Source organism: Notamacropus eugenii, chromosome 1, assembly GCF_028372415.1.
Source record: "Notamacropus eugenii isolate mMacEug1 chromosome 1, mMacEug1.pri_v2, whole genome shotgun sequence".
Classification (NCBI taxonomy): Eukaryota; Metazoa; Chordata; class Mammalia; order Diprotodontia; family Macropodidae; genus Notamacropus; species Notamacropus eugenii.
Window position 1 is genome coordinate 509,981,579 of NC_092872.1, and position 15,148 is coordinate 509,996,726.

The following is a 15,148-nucleotide window of genomic DNA, read 5'->3' on the forward strand; positions in this document are numbered from 1 at the left end:
TCCCTCTCTCCCTCTCCATCTTTCTGTGTCTCTCTCTCTATTTATTTCTTTCTCTTTCATCTTCCTTTCTCCTTCCTTCCTTCCTTCCTTCCTTCCTTCCTTCCTTCCTTCCTTCCTTCCTTCCTTCCTTCCTTCCTTCCTTTCTTTTTCAACAACATTTCCTTGGCACCAGCTCTGTACTAGGTTTCAGAGATCCAGAAATGAAGCACATGATAAGCTTCTTTAAGGCTGCCATAAACTACAAGAGAAATGATGATAATACAAGGCAGAATATAAAGCTGCCTAAAGAGAGCTACTGCAGAAGTTCTCAGAGGTGGGAGATGTAATTTCTAGTTGGAGGAGGAGATATGTCACATTCTTACTTCTTTTTCTTCTATTCAACCAAAACAGCCGAATTCAATCCAACAAGCTGTATACAAGGTATGAAGTGACATGGCATGGTGGATAAAGGGCTGGTATTAGAGTCAGCAAAGTCCTGGGTTCAAGTACTACCTGAAACACATATAAGTTATGTGACCCTGAGTGAATCCCTCCATCCTTCAGTGCTTCAGGCACTGAACTAAACGATAACTAAACTAAAACTACAAGTTTTAGAGGAGTTCCTGGTCTTCGTTGGTGGAGGGTGTTTTTCTGCTTGGAGTTCCTTGCACTGATGAAATTCCAGGTCCAGATCAATGTGTGAGGTCATGTGCTAGGATCTGTAGATGAAAAGACACACAAAAAGCTTGCATCATATTAGGGAGATACAGCATATACAGCATTGGTCAATTAAGGAAGGAGAGATCATTATGACCTGGGAGTACCAGGAAAGACATCATGGAGGAGATGGTGTCCTAAGCCTTGGAGGAAAACAAAGATTTTGAAAGTCAGAAATGAATATACAATGCAAGATATTGTGCTTGTGCTAGAGACATTTGGGAAACTGGCCATGAATGCATTCTAATCCTTTCAATTAATTTAATTTAATGTTAATTTAATGTCATATAGACATGACCTACGTTCATGTGTAGGGCAACGATGTTCTTTGGACGAAGATGTTCTTTGTACTACCTTAGTCTGAATGCAAACCTTGACAGATGATATTCTAAAAGAGTTAGTGTGTCTTTACCAGATACTTTCTGACAATAGAAATTGCTTGAAGGCAATTTGTTACTCTAGGTGATTTCTATTTTGAGGACTTAATAAAAGATGTAAAAATATATTCCTCATATGGTGGCCATGGAGAATACTGAAAGAGTCTTTAGGGCCACCTTTGCCACTGAATGTCATTTACTCTCACTTTAACTTAACTCTTCCCTTTGCAAAACAAGTATAAGCATCTCATTGCCTTCCTAGGCTACTTAGAAGATAAATGGAATAGCATTTAAGAAGTATTTTGTTGAAAAAGAAAAAAACCTTAGAAAAATTCAAAAGTCCTTTCTTTCTACACAAATACACAAAGTTCTATAAACAAAAGCACAAAGTGTTGTTAATAAGCAAGCTCATCTCATCAATATCATTTGAGATATGGTGAGATCACTGAATTATGACACCAGAAGATTGTACATTATTTAAAAAGAACCAGATAGGTTAAAAGTAGAGAGTATGAATTAACTTGATTTATTAAGAGGGTACATTCATGTGAGGAAATTTAGAAACCAGAAGTAAGAAGCATAGTTAATAATATTTGGGCAAAAATCAATGGTGGCAGAAATAGAAGTGATATTGACATCAGATTATTCTACAGATCATATGACTAGAAAAAGGAGATAGATGAAAAGGTTATGAAACAGATCATAAGCTTGGCATTAAGGCATGATGGAGTAGTGATGAAGGACTTCAATTATCTGCACATCTGTTGAGGCTCTCTCTGCCAAAAGCAGAACCACTAATGATAATTACATTTTCATTAGATGGAGAAACCAATTTAGGTAACATTCTATTCTAGGTCTGCTTTTCACTTACAGAGAGGAGCAAGGTGCTATGGTGGGAATGACAGGAACTTTGGAGAGATGTGACCACTTGCTCCTCAAATTTGTGATAGAGAAGGAGAAGAACACCGAGCTTAGTGTGATAGACATTCTGGACATGGGTAGTAGATTTCAAAGGTTTTAGAGACAGAATAAGTAGGATCTCACTGATTAAAATTCCATAGGAGAAGTTAACATAGTGGGTATGGGAAGCTTTTGAGAAAGAAAAATTTAAAGAAAATTTAAAGACATAAAGAGAAACGATTCCCATGGAGAAGAAGAGGGAGATTTGCTTAAAGAGACTGATGTGAATATTGTGAATTTGCAGTGAATATGTGAATTTGTTGATGAGTTTAGATTTTTAAAAAAATGGCACTGTCCTATAAAAAGAGTATAGGGAGTTAGTGAGGAAAGCCAAGCACTACAAAAAGTGCTTCTAAAAAAAAGGATATATTGGACAAGAGGCTCAAAGAAGGGTTAGGGTTGTTTTTCGGAGTGAATGAACTGCTGAAAAATGATGACAGAGAGAAGATGGGTCTATTTAATTATTGGTTTGCTTCCGTTCATTCTGCCAGGGAGAATGATCTTTGAACTGCAAATGACCGGACAAAAATACCTAGTAGAGAATCGATGTCCAACACAAAGAGAATATCTAGTTACCTTTGATGAGTTCCAGTTTACCAGGTTGAGATGAAATGTATTGAGAGGTACTGAAGAACTTGTGAATATAATTGCTAAGCTAATGTGAGTGATCTTACAAACATAATTCAGAGTTGAAGAGGCACAGAAGAGTGAGATTGGAGCAGGGCAGAATTTTTTTTTTTTTTAATAATGGGAGTGAATAGAGTCCATAAATAATAGCCAGTAAATTTGCCTTCAATTTCTGGTAAAGTTCTGGAGCATACTCATAAAAGGGTGGTTAGTGAATGTGCAGATAAAGAAGCAGTGATCAGAGTCAGTATGGCTTGATCCAGATCGGATCAGGCAAGATTGACTTTCTTTTTTCTTTTTTGACTGGGATAGTAGGTTACTAGATTAAGACAATGCTATAAATAGTGTATCTAAATTTCAGAAAAACATTTGACTATGTTTCCCGTGCTATTCTTATGTACAAGACAGAAAGACATAATTTAGATAATATAGTTAGATACTTGAACAACATTCCTGGATAAATTCCAAAGAGTAGCCGTTAATGGTTTGATGTCACTTGGAAAGAATTTTAAAGTGGAGTATCCCAGGGATTTTATTTTAAATTGAATAATGTCTTACTTGACATACTTATCAGTCATAGATATCACAAAGTTAGGAGAGAGAGATCTAGCCAGTAGAATTAGTCATGATCCAAAGAGATTTTGATAGACTAGAATTTTTGGGTTGAGTCAATGAAATAACGTTGATAAATATAAAAGCTTATATATGGGTTAAATATCAACTTCACAAGTACAGCTTGGGAAGCTTTAAAACTTACAACAATACAAAGACTTTTGGGACACACTACATGAAGGGGAGAGGTGGCTAGATAGCAGTTCATCTGAAAGAGATTTGAGTAATAAATCGGCATGAGTCAACAGTTAGCTGATCCCTCCCAAAGCTAATGCAATCTTGGAATGCATTAACATGGACATAGGGTTCAGAATGAGTGATAGTCCTGCCATACTCTGCCCTGTAGTCACTGGGCACCCCATTTTAGGAAGGACACTGATAGATTGACAAATGTCCAGAAAAGGCTATAAGCTAGTCACTTGTCTGGAAGGTTGCAGATGACTTTTCTATTTCATTATTATTTCTATTTAATTATTAGAAGGTGTTCCAATTTTGGGAGTCTGTGATGATCCTGTGGAAGTCTCCTAAACTGCATTCTCACTTTCCTTACAGCCCTTAACATATTTTGCCTTGGGCTATTGTTATTTTGTACATGTCTTATCTCCTTTACTAGTCAGTAGGCTCTTAGATAATAATAATAAAACAACTAGGACTTACATAGGACTTCAAAGTTTGCAAAAGGCTTTACATATGTTATCTTATTGGATTCTTACAATAATCTCATGAAGTGGGCACAATGATCATTTCCATTTTACTGATGAGGAAACTGAGAGTAGGAACTTTCCTAGGATCACACAGCTAATAACCTTGTGAGGCAGAATTCAAACTCATAACTCTCTGATTCCAAGTCCAACGCTATCCCCTGTGCCACCTAATTACCAGATGTCAGAGACTGTGTAGTGCACAGCTTTATTTCCCCAGTATCCAGCACTAGGGTCCTGCATGTAGTGGCCATGTAAATGTTTGTTGAATGAAAGAATGTGATTCAGTAATGATATTATCATGTTATTGGGGAATTATGCCTTAAATTTCTAGGTAAGTGATTTGCGGAGTTAAGGATGATAAGAGGATTTTGATATATGACTGATTTGGACTCTGGAAAATTCTCAGAAGCAGAACAGCTTTATTTCTGCCATGCTGGGAGATGAGCCTGAGATAGAGGTCAGCATAATAACCCCAGCACTTGTACTACTGGTGAGTAGAGAATATTGCCCTTTTGGGCCTGCTTGGGAATATTGCCTGCCTGCGGTGGGATTGGGGGAGCAAATAAACTGGGAGGGATGCAGATGAAACCATCCCCAAGGATTGTTGATATTCTCCATCCCATACCTGTGGTCTGCTGTCCTGAGGTGTCCCAATGAAACAGAAGATTATTTATGAACAGAACAATGATTTCTGTACAACAGACCTAGCATGGTGGGGAATATAATCTGCCCTTATTCAACCCTTGCTGCTAACTTTAAATAAAGGCATCTCAGAGCCAGCTCTGGATGGTCTTGTCAGAAACTGTAGCAACGAAACAGAGGAATCAGATGACGTTCCCAATTGTTTTAGGGTACAGAAGAAACTATCTGATTTTATTTATTTATTTATTTTTTCTTTATCTTATGGAAGATATAGAGGAAATATTTCTGACAAGGAATGGTTGGGTTCAAGTCTCAGCCCTTCTTCTCACTAGCTGTATGATATTCAATCACTCATTAGGCAGTTAGGCGGCACACTAGGCCTGCACTCAGGAAGACCTGAGTTCAAATCCAGTTCAGATGCTAGTTGTTTGATCTGGGGCAAGTTACTCTGCCTCAGTTTCCTCATCTATAAAATGGGGATAATAATAGCTCCTAACTTTCATGGTCATTGATGAGTACAAAATGAAATAGTACTTAAAAAAGCATTATAAATGTGCTAGCTATCATTATTGTTATTTCCCTCCTCTGAGCCTCAGCTTTCCCTTCTGTAAAATAAAAGTTTAGACCAGACAACATCTGAGACTCCTTTTGGCCATAAATGCATGATGACCTATGACTTCAAATTTTTCTTCTGATAATATCTTCCTATAGAGCCTTAGAATTGGCAGGGCTCTCAGAGACCATCTAGTTCTTTGTGAATAGGAATCCTCTCTAAACATTCTGGATAAGAGGTCTCCTAGCCTTCTTTTGAATGAGGGAGAACTCACTACTTAGCTAAGCAGCTCACTATATTTTTGGACTGCTTGATTTGTTAGGATATTTCCCCTAACACTGAGCCCAAGTCTGTCTCTCTGTAATTTCTGCCTATCACTTCTAGTTCTTCCTTTTAGGGTCAGGCAGGACAAATATAGTTCCTCTTCTACATGGTGGCACTTCAAATATTTAAACAAAATATCTATTGTGTCCTCTTCACCCTCAACTTTTTCTTTTTTAGGTGCAACATCCCTGGTTCCTCCAATCAGTCCTTGGATGGAATGCTCTCCATGATCATCCCCAGTTACTCTTTCTTTGTGCTTTTTGACTTGTTAAGACCTTTCATAAAGCATGGAGCCCAGAACCAAACTCAATACACATAGTATGAACTGCCTAGGGCAGAGTAGCACAGCACCAATGCCTTCTTCATTCTGGATGCTATACTTTTTGGTGGCCATAGCACACTATTGATCCATATTGAGTCTGCAGTCCACTAGGACTCTCAAATCTTTTTCACAAGAGCTGTTATTCTCCTGTGCTTCCTCATGCATTTTGATTCCTGAACCCAAGCATAGGTTATATTTACTCCTCTTTAATTTCATTACATGTAGCACATGTAATGCCTTGCACATAATAGGTGCCTTATAAATGCTTGTTGACTGTCTAAGATTAGGTCCATTGTCTAACTACTTGATAGATTATTAGATCCTGATTCTATCAGCCACCATGTTAGTTATTCCTACTGTCTTTGTATTGATGAACTTGACAGAAATGTCAGACCTTCGTCATTACTGAGAAAACTGCTAAATGACAGAACGACAAGGGCACATACCTTGAAGGCACACCACCTGAGACCATCTTCTACATGCCTTGATCCATTAATTACTACTCTCTGGGTCTGGTCATTCAAGTAGTTCCAAAATCCTTCTAAAGACACTAACTCATAGCCCTACAGCTTTCCTTTGGATCTGTTCTATGATTTTATGATCTTTACGTTTTAGAAACTTCTAGCATTTTCTTTGATAACCATCCTCTCTTCATGACCCCAGCATAATGGGTATTGCCAAGAATTTGAGATTTGTCCATGTTATACATTGACTGTGCACTGGCTAAAAGTGATTGGGTGGAGAAGGAGCAAATGCACAATAGCACCTCAAGAGAGAAAGAAGAATGATCTTAAGCTCCATGAATGGAAACTCTAGCAGGCAAACAATTTCCTCTTGGTAGGCTGCCATTTTTGTTAAGCCAGACTGTGATGCTATATTTTTTCATATTGGACAATTTTGTAATGATTAATTACAAATGAATGCAAAAGCACTAAGTGCTTACTTTCTGCCACACTGTGCTTGATTATGGAGATACAAATATAAGTAGATACCAGGGGTAGGGACCCTGCAGCCCTGAGGCCACATGTGGTCCTCTAGGTCCTCAAGTGGGGCCTTTGAATTCAAAGTGTACAGCACAAATGACCTTAATCAAAGGATTTGTTCTGTAAAACTTGGACTCAGTCAAAAGGCTGCACCCAAGGTGCTAGAAGGCCACAGTTTCCCACCCCTGATGCTACACAGTTTCTGCCCTTGAGGAATGTATGTATGTATGTATATATATATATATATATATATATATATATATATATATATATATATATATATATACATATATATACTAATAGGGGAGGAAACATACAGAGGAGTGATGGTCTGGGAAGGATGCTGTTTTAGACAGGGAAATGAGAGGAAATGGTGATCAGAATAATATGACAATTGATTTCTTGGAAATGGTAGAGTTGTCCTTTCTAAGAATGGTAGTGTTGATTTGACTTTTGTCCTTTGAATGAAAGTTGGAGAGGGAGGTGGGGAGGAGAATGGCACCAGAGGTTGGAGCTTTAATTCCTTAAGTTGGCAGGTGGAGTACAGGCAGTATGACATGAAGACAGATGTCTGGGAAAAAGTATGTTGACCCTGAATTTGAACAAGAAAAAAATGCATGCTCACTGATTAGAGAACCAAATAAAATTCTTCTTTGTGTTTCCCCAAAGTACTGAGTTCTTTGATTACCATTCTACTTTTCATGGGGACGAGTTTCAAGAAGGCACTGCTGATCAGGTTAGTAGGACTTAGAAGAGTTATCATCACAATACTGACCAGTAAACTGACCCATCTAATTATATGGTAGCTCCTGGTGTCATTGCTGCAACCTGACCTCAGGATTTTATCAGTTTCCCCTGACTACTTTTCTTAGAATTAGATCTAGAAAGTCTAGATAGGTAAACTATATGCCTACAAAGCATGCCTAGAGGTCAATACTAGGCACTCACAGAGTTGTCTATAGCAAAATCATGGGCTGAATCTGTATTTCTTAATCATTGGTTCATATACCTGGAAGGGACTTGATAGATCATCAGTTATAACCCCTCTGTTTTATGAGGCAAGATTGAATCCCATAGAGGTAAAGTGACTTGCCCAAGGTCACAGAGTCAGTAAGTATCAGAGGACTGGGTGGCACAGATAGAAACCACACGTTCTTCTGGTCTGAGACAAAAGGCTTGGGGCAGGACCTAGGATAAACCTAAATGGAGATCCCTAGCACTAAAGACAGTTTCACAAGATGAGATCCCTAACTCCAAACACACAAAGTGGATTCGCAGAATGAAAAGAAGCCCTCTCTCTTGCATAAAATGATGCTTTCTTCCTAACTCAGAGCTGACGTTAATTGATTAAATTAAATTGCTTTTTTTTGCAATTGATTTCTTTTCCTCTTTTTCATCTGACACTTTGACCCTATACAAAGTGGAGCCTGAACTGGGATATGATTAAGAGATCACATGATGTAAAACAGAGGACTGAAGCCAATTACTACTCCACAGGAGGGCAACATTAGAATTCTCTCCTGGTGTCCACATAGTTGAGGCTATGTGGGTAAATTTTCCCTGAGGTGGTCTCTTCTTTTCTCTATCTGCAATTGGAATGTCACATCTGAGGATCCCTGATAATACAAGAAGTGACATTCAGTCATATCTGACTTTTTGTGACTCCATTTGGGGTTTTCTTGGCAGACACTGGAGTGGTTTGCCATTTCCTTCTCCAGCTTGTTAGATAGATGAGGAAACTGAAGCAGACAAGGTCAATTGACTTGTCCAGGGTCACACAGCCAGTAAGTGTCCGAGGGCATATTTGAACTCAGGAAGATGAGACTCCCTGACTCAAGGCCTGATGCTCTATGTACTTGGCCACCTAGCTGCTCTAAGAAGTGATTGTAACTAAGTGGCCTACGAGTAGTAGGTATTTCTTTAAAGGAGGGAATGAATGTTCTTTACTGGCTGGAGCAGTCAGGAAAGGCTTCATAGGTTTGGTTAGATTTGAGATGAACCTTAAAGAATTGGGCGAGGTGGACACGATGGAGACTAGTCCAAGCAGAATGAGTGAGGGGAGCAAAGCTCATCTCCATCTCCCTTTCCATTCTACTCCTGGATAAAACTTACTTCTATTTTTCAGCTTATCCATTGCCTTGGGCTAGAATTCACAATGCTGTTACCTAAAGAAAGATATGACACAGGCAGGATCACCCTGGGGCAAAAAGAAGTTTCACTGCCTGTAGACACAAAAGATTGGTTATTTAGCTCCAGTCCTGTTTCTGTGCCTCAATATAGCATGGAGGTCTTAATGCCCAGATTCTGGGCTCTTAAAGAAGCACAGTCTCTGGCAATTTTTATCAGGCTGGAAAGTGCAGGCCAAGTGACAAATTGTGGCTTTTTGTTGGGTCAAGTGACTTGGCCAGCTTAGCTAAGCATGGGCAGTCTAATCACCAGAATGTTGATCAACTGGAGATTAATAATAACCAGCAACCTTTATATAACAGTTTGCTAATTGGAAGTGCCTGTACTATAGTAAGCACTTCATAATTGATTTTGCTCCTTCCCCCATCTCTCTTTCTCTGCCTATCTGTCTCTCTCTAGTATCCCCTGTTTTATAGGAAACCGAGGCTGAGAAAGGTTAGACTTGCCCAGTTGCACACACCTCATAAATGTGTGAAGCAGGATTCCAACTCACATGTTCCTGACTCCAAGTCCAGCATTCTGAGCACTTATTCTACAGAAACTCAAACCTTCCACTAGGAAAGGAAGGGGTGCAATTTGTATTGTACATACTCTTCTGGTCTAAAACAAAAGGCTCAGGGCATGGCTGAGGCTAATCCTAACAGTTTCTATTAGTACCAAATGTAGTTTCAAAAACAGGTCAGTTTCAAAACTGGAAAGAGTTCACACACTGATGAAAGGACAGGTTTGTGGAAGTGTTGAAGTAGTTTACATGTGTCTGTAGCACCTTGTTTAGCTATTCTTAGGTTCAGGAGTTCTGTTTTGGAATGATAACTTTTCTAACTGTGTTCTAAGCCTTGACCCAATATATCATTCTTGCTAGGCATAACAGATTCAATTGTAAAAATGATTTGAATATATTTTGAAATTTGAAAATTCAGTGAAGCAAAATAAATTGCAAGGAAATGAATCAAGTAGAAAAACATTCTTAACCCCATCCATAAATCTATACCTCTGTAGGAGTTGTCTACTTCTCTTAAATCCCCTCTAATTCCTTGGCATAGTGGGAGGGATCATTTACTTTTTACTTTTGGGCCACAGATGGATGCTTAGCATGCTCTTCAGCTTAATTCTTGAAGCTTTTTCCTTGAGTCTGGCCAAAGAATGGCAATAATTCTTAGGTCAGTTCTGTAGTTATCCCAAAGTTCCTGAAATAGTGTTCAGAAGGCCATGACTGCTACCTTTGATGCTCTCATCCATATCACCCCTGTGGTTCCCACATGCCCCTTTGAAACCTGCTGTACTGTCCAGCGTATTCTCTCAGTCAGGATCTTCGAACTGGTGAGTTTATGCACAGACTTCTGGGAAATATAGTGCAGAGAATTTCTCCTGGTGATCAAGGTTCTTAGCTCTAAGCGCTGTGGAAAATGAAGTCCATGGACATGTCCTTTCTATGTTTTCTCATTCATATAGTGACAGATATCCTTCTTCCCCATCTTTGGAGTTATCATTCCTGGAAGCTGAGAGTGGGGGTAGTGTAGCTATGTGACTCACCCCTAGGTTGAGTTCCCATGATTAGCCAGCTGCTGAGCCTTGGGTAATGGGTCTCCAGTACTCATATGGATATTCAGGGTACTAGAATTGTCTCTGGCATAGGAATGCTAAAGAGGCCATCCACCCTTTGGCCATTTCTCTTTCTTTCTGCAGACTAAAGATGACTGAGCCAGGGAAACAGGTGTAAAAGAATGTCTTTTTCCCAATCTGACTACAAGCTATGAGCACATGTCTTGCCTAGGCAAGCCCATGTTAGGTATGAGGCTGACTTCTTTTGTGCCTTTTTTTCCTTTGGTACAGGGTCTTGTGAGACCTTGAAAGGTTTGGAGGTCTATAGTCACAGTAGTGTCATCTCCTACCAGTGTGGCAGTGGTATTCCTTAGACTGATAGTACTTGATGGCGGGGCGACTGACTGCTCTGGGTAGTTCAACCACTTCCAGGAGATAGCGCCTAAGCATTAGTAGGATTATGGCTAATGCCAATGGAGAAGTCGGTATTGAAGATAGGCCACTGGGAATATCGCAGTTGGCTGTTTGATCGGACAATGGCCCTGCAGGGGAGAAGGGTAAAGTGGCTACTTAATGACTGCAGTAACTGTTCTATGTTCCAATAACACTTAAATGTTGGTCTCCCAGCTGATTGTGCTAATAAGAAAGTACTGAATTCTGTTCTCATCATTCTATAATGCCTTTTAATTCATATGTGCTTATCATTGATTTCTTTGAGTAGGAATATGTTCTCTGTTCTATATCCAATTTGTCATTGTGTGTTGGGTACCTCTTTTACTTTGTCCCTGTCTGGGAAACCCTTGACTGGAGCCAAAACTAGAATTGTGTCTGGCATAGAGTAAATGAGGGGATAGATTTAGTGATAAGTCAGTGAATGTGAGTGTGGGGAGCCCAATCCCTCTAGAAGTTGGGCTTCTGACCCCAGGCAATCTGTGCTGTTGTGTGAAAGAGATTGCTGAAGGTTTCTAATCCTGGGCCCTTAATACAGCAATTGTTTCTACTCCTGATGCTAGATACATGCTGAAGTTCAGGCTCTCACAAATCAGTTAATAACAATTTTTAGGAGAAGCATGTAGTGCTCTATATGTGTTTGTCTAGGTGATCCAAGCTTCCTGGGTCCTCAAATTTTCTTGTCTTCTGCCTTTCTATTTGCTTTTCTGAATACCAGAAACTAGAATTGAGAGGATGGACTTTTACTGCCCAAGCAACCAGAATACTGATAGAATTTCTGCAGAAACACACAACACATACTTGCATACAGACTGAGAAGAGAGATACTGAGGGATGACTTTCCTACCTATAGATGTGTAATCTCAAGATCAAGCCATCAGAGGTTTAAGAATCTGGACCCCAGTCTCGTAGAGGGATTATGTTTCTTGTTTAAGAGAGAGGGTTGTTCTACAAATGAAATTTTGTAGCCATGGGGAAGGGGGCAAGAAGTCTGGACCTTGCCTGTCCCACTGCTATTGGAGTTGCTCAGACAGTGCAGATCCACTGAAAAGAGATTGTTGGTTAAAAGGAGATTGATAGTCTGGCACTCTCTCTTCCCCCTCTTCCCCTAGTATGTTTACCTTCTAGGAAGAGTCAGATTGCCTATATGAGTGCATATATATTGTGTGTTTCTCTATCTGTTTATAGGTTCCTGTGAGTTGTAGGCATTTTATACATTTTCTGTGGGGACGAAATAAAAGCTGTTCTATTCCAAACACTTATATTGTCCCCCGAATGTCTGTATGAGTATTGGGAACTCATTACCCAACTTGGGAAAACTTAGACAAGATGTATACTGTGAGTCATTTGGAGATTTTCTTGCAAACTCCCTGTGAGGGCAATGAGAAAAGAGAGAAAAATGATCCTTTGGGGTCAGCCGCAGGTTCCAACCTGGTCCATGTTTGCCCAGAGCCTTTGGTGGATTTTTGGTCATGGGCATCATCTAAAATGGAAGTCAAGAGAGGAGAAATTACATATCCAAGGTCACTTAGCTAGTATCAGAGACTGGATTAGAATCTAGCTAACTAGGATGTTTATTGTTTTTAATTCAGATGTTTTGTCCCAAGAACACACACACACACAAACACACACACACACACACCACCACCACCACCACCAACAACAACAACAACAGCAATCTACATTATTCATTTGTTTGCAGAACATGAATTGGGGATCGATCCATGGGGACTTAAGGAAGATGAAAAGAAAACTATTTTAAACCCAAGGTCAGGAAAAGCACTCCCATAACAACCTTCTTCAGTCAGGGGTAAACAAGGCTACTCCATTTGGCTCAGGACATTCATCAATGAGAAAACAAACATCTGTAGCAGTTCAATTTGTACCAGTTCTGTCATTATGAAAAAAAAAGTTCCATTAGGAAGCCCAGCAACATGTCATTAAGCAGATAGAAAACATTCACATGCAACAGTTAGTGCTTCTATGTGCATTTTAACTCAGCCTTTGTTTTCTCTTCTCTCAGTAGGCTCAGAAACAATCTGTTGTCAGAGTAGCACATTCAGTATGATGCAACACATGTTCCTCTTACTGGAAGGGCTAATGATCAGCATGGTGTATCTACTATATAACTATATCTGTATTTGTGTCTTTATCTGGATCTACATATCCATATTTAGACTGATATCTGCATTTTACCACTATATCTATATTCATACAGATATCTTTATCCAGATCTATATCTTTATCTCTATCTCTATCATCCATGTACCTACTTTGTGTCTTTCTCCCCTTTCTCATTCTCTTGGTCTCTATTTCTTATCTTTTCTATCTCTGTCTTTAGGCAGATTGATAGATTGAACATGTGCCAGGTCTTATGCTAAGTACTGTGAATACAGTTATAAGCAGCCAAGACAGTCCTGCCCTAGGGAGCTTACCTTCTAACAGAGGAAGACAAACACCTCAAAGGGAGGTACAGTGGAAGAGTGATGGATTTGGTATCAGAGCAGCTGTGCTCAAATTCTGGTGCTGCTGTTTATTTGCTCAGGTAAATAACTTTACCTCTCTAGGCTTCATTCAGTTCCCTGCTCTGTAAAGTGAGCCACATTGGATTAGATGATTTCTAAGATTCCTTCCTGATTTCTAATCCCTCAGGATATAGGAAAGACCATTCTACTGCTGTGCTGTTAGGGTTGACTTGGAAAGACATGCTTTTGGAAGCACTGTCAGATGTTAGTCATAGAATCACAGAATTGTTGGGTTGTAAAGGACCTCCATGGCCTTCCAGTTCAGCCTGCATTTAAAAAGGAATACCTACTATAGCATACCAGACGAGTGGTGGTCCAGCCTCTGCTTGAAGACTGCCAAGGATGGGGAACTCATTGCCTCTCAAGGGAGCCCATTTCAGTCCTTTTTTGGTCTTCTGTTTTTGTGCAAGTATGGAAAGTCAAATGTTTGAGGAGTTTACTTTGGGAGGATGGAGGAAATGGACCCCTGACAGAGGGCACTTAACTACCTTTCTTGGTGTGAACAGGCACTGCAAGTGTCGTATTGCATATTTCCCTTCCTGGGCTAAAATTTTAGCTTTTAGCCTGACAGTAATTCTAACCCCTATCTCTGCCTCTGTCTCCTCCCCTACCACTCCCCCCTCAGTTTTGGGGATCATCCAAAAGGAACTTGGGTGCCAATAGGCACCAAGGTGCTTTTACGAAGTCAACAACTCAACAAGTGTTTTAAAGTACCCATGATGTGTCAGACACTCTGGGAATGCAAAGACAACAACAACACAACTGTCCTTGACCATAGTGAGTGGAACAGGTGTATTTAGTAAGACCCCTCAGGGAGTAGAATAGGTCTATTTAGTGAAAATCTCTCAGGGGTCCCTTGTGTCAGCCCCATTTGTCTCACCTGGCCCTGAGAAACCAAACAATAGATTCTGTTTTTTTTTCTTAAAAGTCTTTTTGTGTTATGAGATAGTCCTTGACAGAGACTGCCTTTACTCACTCCCTTATCTCCTTTCCTAGACATTACTCCATGTTACATGACAGTCCTTGAACAGCAGCTGCTCACTTCCTTATCCCCCCACCCCCTTTTTCTAAAAATCGCTCTTGTAGACTTGTTCTTTGTTGCTGGGGTAGATTTTTCATGGATAGATTGCAGCCTCAAGGCTCAGCCAATGGGCTAAGAGGAAGGGGGTTAGGGTGGGGGTATTGTGGTCAGGGTCTATAAAAACTGCTGTGCAGGGCACACCCTTGCCCTCCTTAGACATTGCCATGTTGAGCTCAGGCAGAATTGCCCTTTCTCGAGAAAGCTGAATAAGTATCTTTCCTTTTTGCTCCTTTGATCAAGACTCTAATTTTATTAAGGGGGTCATTCCACACAGTTTAGGTGTATTGGCTGGGAAACTCCCCTTTTCCTTGGAATTTCTCCAGTACCAACTTGGTGGCAGGTGCCATGCCAGCTTTTCTGGTGGCTTGTGAGCCTGGTACCCAGGGAATCTTCCTTGAGAAGGCAAAGTCCCAAAGAAAGTCCTTGACCCAGTAAAAACAAAACAGCAGAGCTCCAGAGATAATGAAGAAGTCATCAAGGCCACCAGATCAAAGTGAAACCAACTTGGTATCATGAGTTTGTGTGCACAAACCCCTCCCAGGTAAGCAAGATCCCTGAGACTT

The 15,148-nt window shown here is 40.0% G+C and overlaps 1 long non-coding RNA gene across 1 annotated transcript in view; it reads left to right on the forward strand.

The window, feature by feature from the left end:
• The first annotated feature begins 14,736 nt into the window (after positions 1-14,736).
• LOC140519945 (uncharacterized) overlaps positions 14,737-15,148 on the forward strand; it is a 29,809-nt gene continuing 29,397 nt past the window's right edge. Inside the window, exon 1 of the long non-coding RNA XR_011972331.1 lies at positions 14,737-15,126. This is a non-coding gene — a long non-coding RNA (uncharacterized lncRNA). The remainder of the gene's footprint in view (positions 15,127-15,148) is intronic.